Genomic DNA, 10,711 nt, shown 5'->3' on the forward strand with positions numbered 1-10,711 from the left:
TTGTTAAGCGATGTGTTAATCAGAGTTCTCTAGAAGAACAAAGCCAATAGAATGAATACATATTGAAAGGGGATTTGTTAGATTGGCTTATATGATGCAATCTGAGTAATACAACAATGGCAGTCGCACACCAGAGAGGCTAAGGCCATGATAGTTACTAAGTCCATGTGGCTAAATGTCTCACCAGTCCTAATCTGGTACTGAAGCCTTAGAAGATTCCTGGAGAGCTGCCGGTCTTCAGTCTACATAGGAAGTCTGAAGAAGGTAGTTCTAAATCAGCAAAGTAAAGCGACAATGGCAGCTACAGAATAGATGAACTTCCACGCGAGAGTGAAAGCAAACAGCAGAACTTTCCTTCTTCCATGTCCTTTTCTCTGAACTGCCACCAGAAGGGGCTGCCTGTGTTTAGAGTGGGTCTTCCAAGTTCAGATAATGTGATCAAAGAAGTTCCTTACAGGAGTGCCTGGTGGCTTGCCTTTTAGCTGATTCCAGATCCAGTTAAATTGACAACCAAGACCATAGTGACCTTTCAAGAGCACCTGGAGCTGAGACAATGGTATACAGTGGACAACACCCTGACCAGACTCCTTACTCTTGTCTTCTATTTAAACCTTACCTTTCTATCAAGACCTTGAAATGAACTTGAACATTCTCTGAATCTCTTTATCCCTCTTCCCAACATGACTTGTGAATGAAAGTTCCCAGAAAAATCCTGCATCTTGGACTGGAACTTCCTGCGAGGCTGACCAACTGGTTAGCACTTCAATGACTGTGGAGAGTTTGGGACGTCGAAGATACAGAGCCTGTTTACACTTTATCCTGGGCCAGGTTTATCCCCTAAATATCCACTCCTTGCTCACCTCTATTTCTGACTTAACATCTTGTGACTAACAGAAGCTATTAACAAAGAAACGGTTCTTAGCAACCAAAAGACGAAGAATGTCATCAGACAGCATCTGAGACCTATGGTAGAAGCCCCTGCTTTGCTATGACCCACTTACTGAATGTTTCCACCAATGTATTTAAAGACTGTTGATTTATGACTTCTTTGTTCTGTTACTATAGGAAGTTTAGGAAATTGCTACCTCATTAGAACAGGGTATTTGGAGAAACTGAAATCTGTGTTCCAGGTCACAATGCCTCATATTTGATCCAGGAAAAAAAACATCTTTTTTATTCCCTTGAGATGAGAGCTATGTATTTTGTTGACAGATTATATTAAATAAATTTCCTTCTTCTGGTTTTCACTATTAATTTGGCCTTTTTAACTGGCTTATTGAGGATGGGGAGCTGAACCTGGTTGGGGGGTGCATGGGCTGTGGCCTTATGTCTTTTAGCACTATTGCTGAGACTGTCTGCTTTTTTTTCTTATCTCTGACTAAGAAAGCATGATTTTCTCTTTTCCTCTTATCCAACTCCCCTGAGGATGGGGAGCTGAACCTGGTTGGGGGGTGCATGGGCTGTGGCCTCATGTCTTTTAGCACTATTGCTGAGACTGTCTGCTTTTTTTTATCTCTGACTAAGAAAGCATGATTTTCTCTTTTCCTCTTATCCAACTCCCTCCTCCTTGTCCCTACAAGATCTAGTCTGCCTTGTTTATTTTTTATTTTTGTATTTTTCATATTGCTGAGACTGTCTGCTTTTTTTTCTTATCTCTGACTAAGAAAGCATGATTTTCTCTTTTCCTCTTATCCAACTCCCTCCTCCTTGTCCCTACAAGATCTAGTCTGCCTTGTTTATTTTTTATTTTTGTATTTTTCATCTCAAACTCCAATAAAATTGTCCCTGGGTTTATTTCTCAAATCATTTAAAATGTTTCCCATCTACAAAAACTTACGAAAGTTCTTGTTTCTCAGTTACACAACTAACATAGAAACAAGGGTGAAATAAAACTTCCCCAACAGGAAGAACTGGGAGGTGCCCTCTCTGAGGATGGGTTCAACCCCTTCCCTCCCACAGACAGCCTTGTGAACTGAGGTTGGCAGTCAGCAGCCTAGCAGCCTAGAGAAAGGAGTGAGCACACTCTCCTTGCACTTCTGTCTGGAACAACAGAAGATGTGAATTTGGCCTCGAGGAGACAAGTAAGTGGAACTAAAGAAGAAATAGAAACTGATGCAAACAATTGAGGGAACAGTTAGGGAGACACAGGGATTGTGACATGTTAAAACCTCAGATAGGAATTTGGCATTGCCATTTGTCATGCTACTAGATTCTAAGGTTCATACTGAAACCAGACTTCGAACCCTATAACAATTAACAAAAAAAAAAAACACAAATAATTGTAAATTCTGTTCTTTATCCCAAGAGACATGGTTCCCCCAACCCGTCTTTTGTTAGCATATCTTATAGAAAACCAGAACAAAGGGAATAAATCCTATCTTCAGTATCAGTGGCAGTCATTAAATGCTGTGTGAGGTTTTGGCCAGAAAACAGAATTAAAGAAACCAAGAAACACAACAGCATGACAACCATGCTTAGTTAGGCAAAGCAGACAAGTGACAGTGAGGGAAGCCACCAATAATGCTTCCTATGGATTCCAAATGAGCCCCAAGAAGACATCCCTGTGACAGGAACAGAGACCTCTCCACTCCACCTCCCCCACCTCCCCGCCCCCAGCAGCCTGAAGCCTTCACTTTCCCCTTAGGGACCTGTATTCAGGCCAAGCTGAGATTTCCGGCTTCACCACAGAAAAGGATTGTAGAGTAAGTCAGTATGAAACAAAGTTAGATTTATTAAAAATAGAAAGAAAAGCACTCTGAAGAACAGAAAGTGCAAGTATGGGCTTCTAAAGAGAGAGAGGCACTTAGGTGTCTACAATAGGAAAGTATTTTGGGTGTCTCGAGTTCCATGTCTAAAAGTTAAGAAACACTCACCCATTTTTAACGTTGCTTAAAAAAACGTAGCTCACTGTGAGGTTAAAAGCTAAAAATGTCGTATAAACCCATCTTAATCTGGATTTATGAGTTTGTTTTGACTTAGAAGTGAGAGGGAAGTGCTAGAAAGCTTCAAATAAAGACTTTATCTGACTCTAGTTAAACGCAGTTTATTTAGTGTCCCGACAAGCTATCTTTTTGGATAAGCTATCTTATGAAGCAAGAAACTGGAATTTTGTGCTGTCTCCCAGGGAAATTTGGGCTTTATCAGTAGTACCTGAAATTCCCAAACTCTAACAGCCAGACAAGCAATCCAGGTCTGGGATGAAACACCTGATTTCCTCTCACCTCCCCCAATACACATATCCTTGTAACTGTTTCTATATATCCAGCCTCAGGAAAAAAGGGAGGGCATATTCTATGCAAGCAAACAATTTCGTGATTTTCACTGTCATATAAAAATGAGCTAGAATGGGGGAGAGAGAGACTTTATTTGAAAGGATTATTTAGAGACATTATTACAAAGAGACTACTTTGAGAGGGAGAATAATCCAAGAATAAGTATCTCATTGTATGTATGTATGAAATTCTCGAGAATAAAGATGTTGCCTTTTTTGATAAAAGCTACAAGCATCTCAAAAGCCAAACATAAAGGGATAATTTTTCTATGGAAGAGTGCACAGAACTAGAAAGAGGTCAATATGGGGCAGGGAGATAAATATGGAATGTTCGCCATCAGGTCTACCTACTGAGACCCAATAAGTTGTATCCTAACTCTGATTGGAGGAACATACAGAGCTCACGAGCCTTGGGAAAGAAGAACCTACTCTTGGCAAAGGTAATAAACACTCTGTTTCTAAAAGATCAATGGGAATAAATATTTTGCTAATCATTTTTTTATATTGTGTATAAGCTTGAGGTGGGGGTGTGGGAGTGGGAGTACATGGGTGTGCCTGTGCTACTGAGTGCTTGTGGCGGTCAGAGGACAACCCTTGGGTTGTAGGTTTGGGGGATCAAATATGCAAGCTCTCAAGTTTGCCCTTGTGTGGCCCAACCCATCTAGCTGGCCCCAATTATAAAGCCATAAATTAGAATTCGAATGGCCTGTGCCTGGCTTGGCTTGTGTTGGGAGAGAGAGAGAAAGAGGTCTCATCTAAGTCTTATAAGAAAGAGTAGTTTATTCATCTTAAATTTTAAATCCTGCCAATCCACACTTAAAGGGATAGCTTGCCATGAACAGTGATTCTTTGCATTACATGTTTCCATAACTTTCAGCATGCACCTGCGATCGAGCAGCCCAAGGGTGCTAGGCTTGTCATCAGTCTTGATAGGTCTATTAAAGAGACAACTAATGGTATAAAGTAGAGAAAGATGATTTGTTCAATACGTCCACATTAGGAGGAGCTAATAAAGGGACTCAATGTTACCCCAAATCCATGTTTAAGGTATTTGCATAAGGTTTATATTTTATAAATCTTTAAAAAATATTTTTATTATCTAATGTATATGAGTGTTTTGCCTGCATTTATGTAAGTGCACCCATGTCATGCAGTGCCTGCAGAGGTCAGAAGATAGCCTCAGATCCCCTGGAACTGGAATTACAGATGGTTGTTAGCCTCCATACGGGTGCTTAGAAATCAAACTCGGGTCCTCTGCAAGAGCAGTCAGTGCTCTTAAGCACTGAATGATCTCTCCAGTCCCAAACATGAGGTTTATATTTAAATAGAGACTAGAAAGTATGCAAAGTTGTGCAGTCCTTATCAAGGTACAGCCCAATCCATCAGCGACCCATCATTGTCTAAGCTGTGATTCTACAACATGGTCAGTCTGAAAGGAGGACCCATAAGTTGATAGTCTGTTAAGCACCCTGGGTGCAGTCTCTTCCTCTGGGGTAATGGTCTCCATCTTGGATGTGAGTGGTTTATCCCTCCTTTGGTTTTCCTTGAATTCAGTGTTACTTAAGAGGAAAAATTAAGGACAATAACTTCTCTGTGCCCTCAGCCAAAGACCAGGCACACAATGCAGACAAAGCTATCAGGCTTTCATCCTGTTTTTAGTTACCTTCTGGGCCCAAATGAATAGTCAGTCAATGCTTTTTAGCAAAAGGAGTTTTGAAGTGTCTCCTTCAGGTTCAGCAGCACCACCAACTGGGGACAAAATGTTCAAACATATGAGCCTGTGGAAGATGCTTCAGACTCAAAACAAAAGAGGTGTCTTGGTTAACTCTAAGCTTTGGCAATTATGAATAAACCTTCTACGTACATCTGTGTGCAGACTGTTCTATAAGCATAAGTTTTCAACTCCTTAGTGAAAATACCCAGGAGTATGATTGCCTTGGTCTATGATAACTATGTTTAGCTTTACAAAAACACAAGCTGTCTTCATTAGTGGTGCTATCTTTTGGAATTCACACCTGTTGCTCTACTCCCTTCCATGCATGGTGCCTTGTCAGGAGCACAGATGTTGCCAAGTTTAGTAACAGTGGTATATCACTGTCATTATAGTTTTCATTTCCCAAGTGGCACATGGTGTAAAGGTCTTTTCCAATTCTTCTATGCATCTGTTAATTGTCTTTGGTGAAGGGTCTATTAAGGTCTTTGACTCAGTTTTGCACCTGGATTGTTCATTTTCATAGTGTTGAGTTTAACAGTTCCTTGTATGTTTTCAATAACACTGCGTTACAGGATGTTTTATATTTTTTCCCGGCCTACGGATTGCATTATTCTCTTTATTTTATTTTTATTTTTTACTAAGTTTTTGTGCATTTTATATAATACATCTTAATCAAATTTAGTCTCCCTGCCTGTCCCTGCCATCCATAGCCCCACACATACACACCAGATTTCAGGTATTCTGTCATATATGTTAAGTCCTATCCAGTCAAGCATTTGTATCAAGATGTCCCTCAGTGCAAGTTCATCCACTGGTGTCTAGCCAGACTCTCTAGAGTCACTCCCTTAAAGTAATCATTTGCTACTAATTCCTTGGCTAGGGTTGGTGCCTGCTTCCAATTTCCCTCATTCTATGCTGGGTTTTTGTCTGATTGAGTTGGCATGGGGCTTGTGCATGCTGTCACCATTGCTGCAAGTTCATGAGCAGGTTTCCAGAGGCCTTAAAGCTTCTGCTTCCTCATGTTAATGTGCCAACCCTGGCTCTACAATATTTCCATTCCCCTCTTCCACAACAGTCCCTGAGGCATAGGTAGGTGAGGTTTAGTATAGGAATTCTATCCAGGGACATGGGCTCTGCAGTCTTTAATCTCTAAAACTTAGCAAGTTATGGACTTCTATGTGCATCACTCTTTGTTGAAGGAAGCTTTACAGGTGAGAGTTGAGGGATGTATTAGTATTCTCTTTAACTCCTGTTCCACTATGTTCCATGAGCCTTGGGTGTAGAGGTTCCACTGTAGATGTCACTTAGAGCTGGGCATCTCTCAGATGTGTATTCTCTGTGTGTGTCCAGTTGTGGAACTCTGTAATATCCTCCATTTGTTGCAAAAAGAAGCTTCTTTGATGAGTGGTATATGGTATACTCATTTGTAAATATAAGGATCCATATTTAGCATGCAGTAAGAAATTTCATTTGTCTAGAGATATGACAGAGATAGGGTTTTCTCTGGGATTTATGACCTCTCTAGCCATATGTGTTTGACTATATTTACATTGCCACCCATGAGTTCCCTGCCATTGAGAGGGCTTTAAGTCCAATTATTTAAGTGTTGACTGTTGCTTAAATAAAAGTACAACCACTGTGCCAATACAGACAGTTTGCTTGGCCAGGCCTTGTGGTCATTAGGTTTTAGAGCTGGGTTGGACCATTGATTGATTTTCTCCCTTAGCAACTTGCATAGTATCCTCTAGAACTCTGAGAGCTAGTCCTCAGGGAGAAGGCTTTCAGGTCAGTTCCAGCTCAAGAGTCCAAACTCTGTGTCTGAAGTATGTCCTGTCTTCAGCAGGAGGATCTTGCCTTCAAGTTCTGGGAGGTAATCAAAGTCTTTGGGAATAGCCTCTGCTATTTTGGGAGCCTCTTGGACTACTCTGACCAACAACTCAAAGGGAGGTTTCTCCTGCCTGATACCATGTTTTTTGTTATGTAACCTTCAGGTGTACACGTGCACTCATGTTCAGATATTATATGTGTATTTTTTAGGGGGGAGTTTGAGTTAGTATTTTCCCTTTGACTTTTTTAAACCACCTAAGTTCATTCTCTCTCTCTCTCTGTCTCTCTCTCTCTGTCTCTCTCTCTGCCTCTACCTAACCTTCCTCCTCCCTCAGTTTAATTTCCCCCATTTTTCCCTTGATAATTAATACCTGTCTCCTATTATCTCCCCTGTCTCTTGAGTTCCTTCTTCTCCTGCACCTCCACAGTTCCTGGTATGTCCTTCCCTCATCCCTTCCCTGTCGAATACCCCCATTTTCCCCATTTCCCCCTTGGAAACTTGTTTTCTATTATCCCCCTCTCTCAAGCTCTTTCTTTCCCATTATTTTATTTATTTCTACAGAGTAGAAATTGTCACTGAGGCTGAAGCTTGTGAATCAACTTTCTGTCACTGTGATGCAATACCTGAAAAATTCAGCTTAAGGAGGAAAGACTGATGTTGACTCGTGGTTTCTTAGGATTCAGTCAATGGTCAGCTGGTACCATTACTGGGAGTGTGAAGCCGAGCAGAGCTACTCACCTCATTGTGGAGAGAAGATGAAAGAGAAAAACAAATCAGGGTCAAATATACCCTTGAATGATTTGCTTCTAGTGACCGACTTCCTCTTACTAGGACTTTCCTCCTAAAGTTTACATCACCTCCAAATAGGTCCACTAAACACGGACAAAGACCCTTGTTATGTGACCTTTGAGAGGCAGTTGAGATGAAAACTGTCAACATTAACCCCAATATCTTATTCATTTGGTGCTGCGTTGTACCAAGGGACAGTCAACTTTTCTCCAATTACCTTTTAGGAGATTTATAGACCTTTATGTTTCACATACAACTATTATATTTCCTAAACATGTATGGTATACATATATATGTATATTCTTAAGCATGTATATTTCCTAAACATGTATGACATATATGTATATTCACCATATTTCTAAACATGTATGACATATATGTATATTCACCATATTTTAATTATTCATCTGTTGATAGACACCTAGGCTGATTCTATAACTTGGTTATTGTATAGAGGGCTGCAATGAACATGGATGTGTAAGTATCTCTACACTATGCTGCCTTAGTTTCCTTTGAGTATATTTCCAGTGCTGATACTGCTGTAATATGTGATACTTTTACTTATGTTCTTGTTGAAGCTACGTGCTGGTTCTCATAGTGGAAATGTATAAGGCTTCCATTTTCAGCCAGGCATGGTGGCATACACCTTCAATCTTAGCACTCTAGAGCTAGAGACAGGCAGACCTCTGTGAGTTCAAGGCCAGTCTGGTCTCTATAGTGAGATCCAGGACAGCTGGGGCTACAGGCCTGTCTCAAAAATGCCGGGGGGGGGGTAGGGGGCTTCCATTTTCCCCTCTTCCTTTCAGGTATTATTGCTATTTGTTAATGATATCCATTGTAACTGGGCTGAGATGAAATCTCAAAGTAGTTTTAATTAGCAATTGCCTGATGACTAAATATGCTAAGAACTTTTTTCACATGCTTATTGGCCATTTGTGCATGATCTTTTGAAAACTGTTGATTTCATGTGATTGAACTGTTTGGAGACTTTGATATTTATCTTTTTGAATTACTTACATATTTTCTGTAGTAATATTCTGTCAGATGTAAACCTAGCAAAGACATCTTTTTATTTTGTAGGCTGTCTCTTTATTAGATTAATTTTCTTTGATATCAAGGCTGATTTTAATTTCTTGCAATCATATTTATAAATTCTTGTAATTATTTCCTGAGCTGTTCAAGTCTTTTCAGCACACTATTGCCAATGCTTATATCTTGGAGTTTACTCTTTATATTTTCTTTAATAGTTTCAGAGTTTCATATCTTAAAATATTTTATCTGTTTTTAGCTTATTCTGTACAGAGTGAGAAATTGAGTCTAGTTTTCTACATATAGATACACATTTTCTGTACATCATCTATCAAAGAACTTATCATTCTTCCAGGGCATGTTTTGAGCATTTTGTCAAAAATCAGGTGGCTGTAGAAACAGAAGTTCATTCTTGGGTCTGTTATATTCCATTGGTCTACACGTCTGCCTTGATGCCAGTACAGTGCTGATTTTGGAGCTGGAACTCTGTAGTACAACTTCCAGTCAGATGTTCTGCTTTCATATGAAATTTAGCATTTTTTGAAAAACGCTTTGCATAAAGAATGTCATTAGAATTTCGATGGGAGTTGCGTTGAATCTGTAGAATATTTTTTGGTAATACAGCAATTTTCAAGATACTAATTTTTCCAATGCATGAGCTTGGGAGGTCTCTCCGTGTTTTAAAAAATATTTTATTTATTATTTTTATGTGTATGAGTGTATTGCCTGCATATGTATAAGTGCACCTGTGTCATGCAATGCCCATGGAGTCAGAAGGCACTGTCAGATTCCCCTGGAACTGGAGTTGTGGACAGTTGTTGGCTGCCATGTGGTTACTGGGAATTGAACCCAGGTCCTCTGCAAGAGCAGCTGATGTTCTTAACCATTGAACCATCTCTCCAGCCCTGGTCTTTACATGTTTTATGTTCTCCTTCAATTACTTTCTTTGGTGCTTTAAAATTTTTCATAGCTGGGCATGGTGGCACATGCCTGTAGTCCCAGCACTTGGGAGGCAGAGGCAGGCAGATCTCTGTGAGTTCAAGGCCAGTCTGGTCTACATAGTGCATTCCAGGACAGCTGGGGCTACAGGAGGACCCTGTCTCAAAAAGACAAAAAAAAATTTTTTTTCATTGTAGAGGTCTATCAATGTCTTGGTTAGGTATATTTCTGAATATTTTTAAGCTATTATGAATAGGATTGTTTTCTTGATTCTTTTGTTATCAAGTTAATTACCGGTGCATAGAAAAGGGGGTCCAAAGTTATCTGGTTGAAGATGCAGTATCTCCATGAGGTCACTTGTCAGAAATGATGCATAGAATCTGTCTCTAGTCATCATCTGCCCTGATTCAGATTTGGAGCCTATCTGTATGCTGCCTTACCCCCATCCCCCATTTGTATGCTGTGTGCCCTCCCCCCATTTGACTTGGTGTCTACAGATATGAGCAAGAACCTTTGTGGTATTTTACTTCATGTGCTGATCTTTCTGTTTGTCCCACACACTGACGCTGTGTTCATGGGTCAGTGTTTGTTAGTACTCTAGGGGTCTTTCAAATACTAGATATTCAATAGGGCTGTCAGCAAGCCTTAGAGTACTTATACTGTTCATTCCTCTTACAAGGCACCAGAGAGGCTCACTCCATTCTGAGTCTCAGACAGACTAGATGACTCAACAGTTCCAAATCAAAACTTTCCCCTTTTAGCTAAAGATATTCTTCAGGACCGGTCTCACACTATCCTCCCTGACAATTGCTGTCAGTTCCCAGAGAGGGCTTTGCCTTTAGAGCTGACAAGTCACTCACTCAGCATGTTCTGCAAAGGCCACTGCTCCAATAAAATGGCAAGAAGAAAGGATTTCCCCATTACCTATGTGATTACCACAAAATTCCTGTCAAGATGGAATGAAAATCTGATCAGTGATGAGTACAGAATTGACTGTAGCTTTGAGAATATTATGTTATTGTTGTTTGGCTATTTTGTCCTTTGATCTCAATATCTCCCTCTATTGTCATGCTTGCCATATGGCTTTTGTCCATTCTCTCTCTCTTTCTCTCTCTCTCTCTCTCTCTCTCTCTCTCTCTCT

General features: G+C 40.2%; 1 protein-coding gene across 2 annotated transcripts in view; it reads left to right on the plus strand.

The window, feature by feature from the left end:
• The first annotated feature begins 2,007 nt into the window (after window positions 1-2,007).
• LOC103730957 (interferon-induced very large GTPase 1-like) overlaps window positions 2,008-10,711 on the plus strand; it is a 19,996-nt gene continuing 11,292 nt past the window's right edge. Inside the window, exon 1 of one of the 2 annotated variants that reach the window (XM_029561706.1) lies at window positions 2,008-2,081. The gene's annotated coding sequence lies outside the window, so the exon portion shown is untranslated. Of the gene's footprint in view, window positions 2,082-3,679; window positions 3,712-10,711 lie in introns of those variants that run through there. The other variant, XM_008829269.3, reaches the window with a different exon arrangement.

The sequence above is a fragment of the Nannospalax galili genome, unplaced genomic scaffold (genome assembly GCF_000622305.1).
Source record: "Nannospalax galili isolate Female #2095 unplaced genomic scaffold, S.galili_v1.0 scaffold1994, whole genome shotgun sequence".
NCBI classification, from domain to species: domain Eukaryota; kingdom Metazoa; phylum Chordata; class Mammalia; order Rodentia; family Spalacidae; genus Nannospalax; species Nannospalax galili.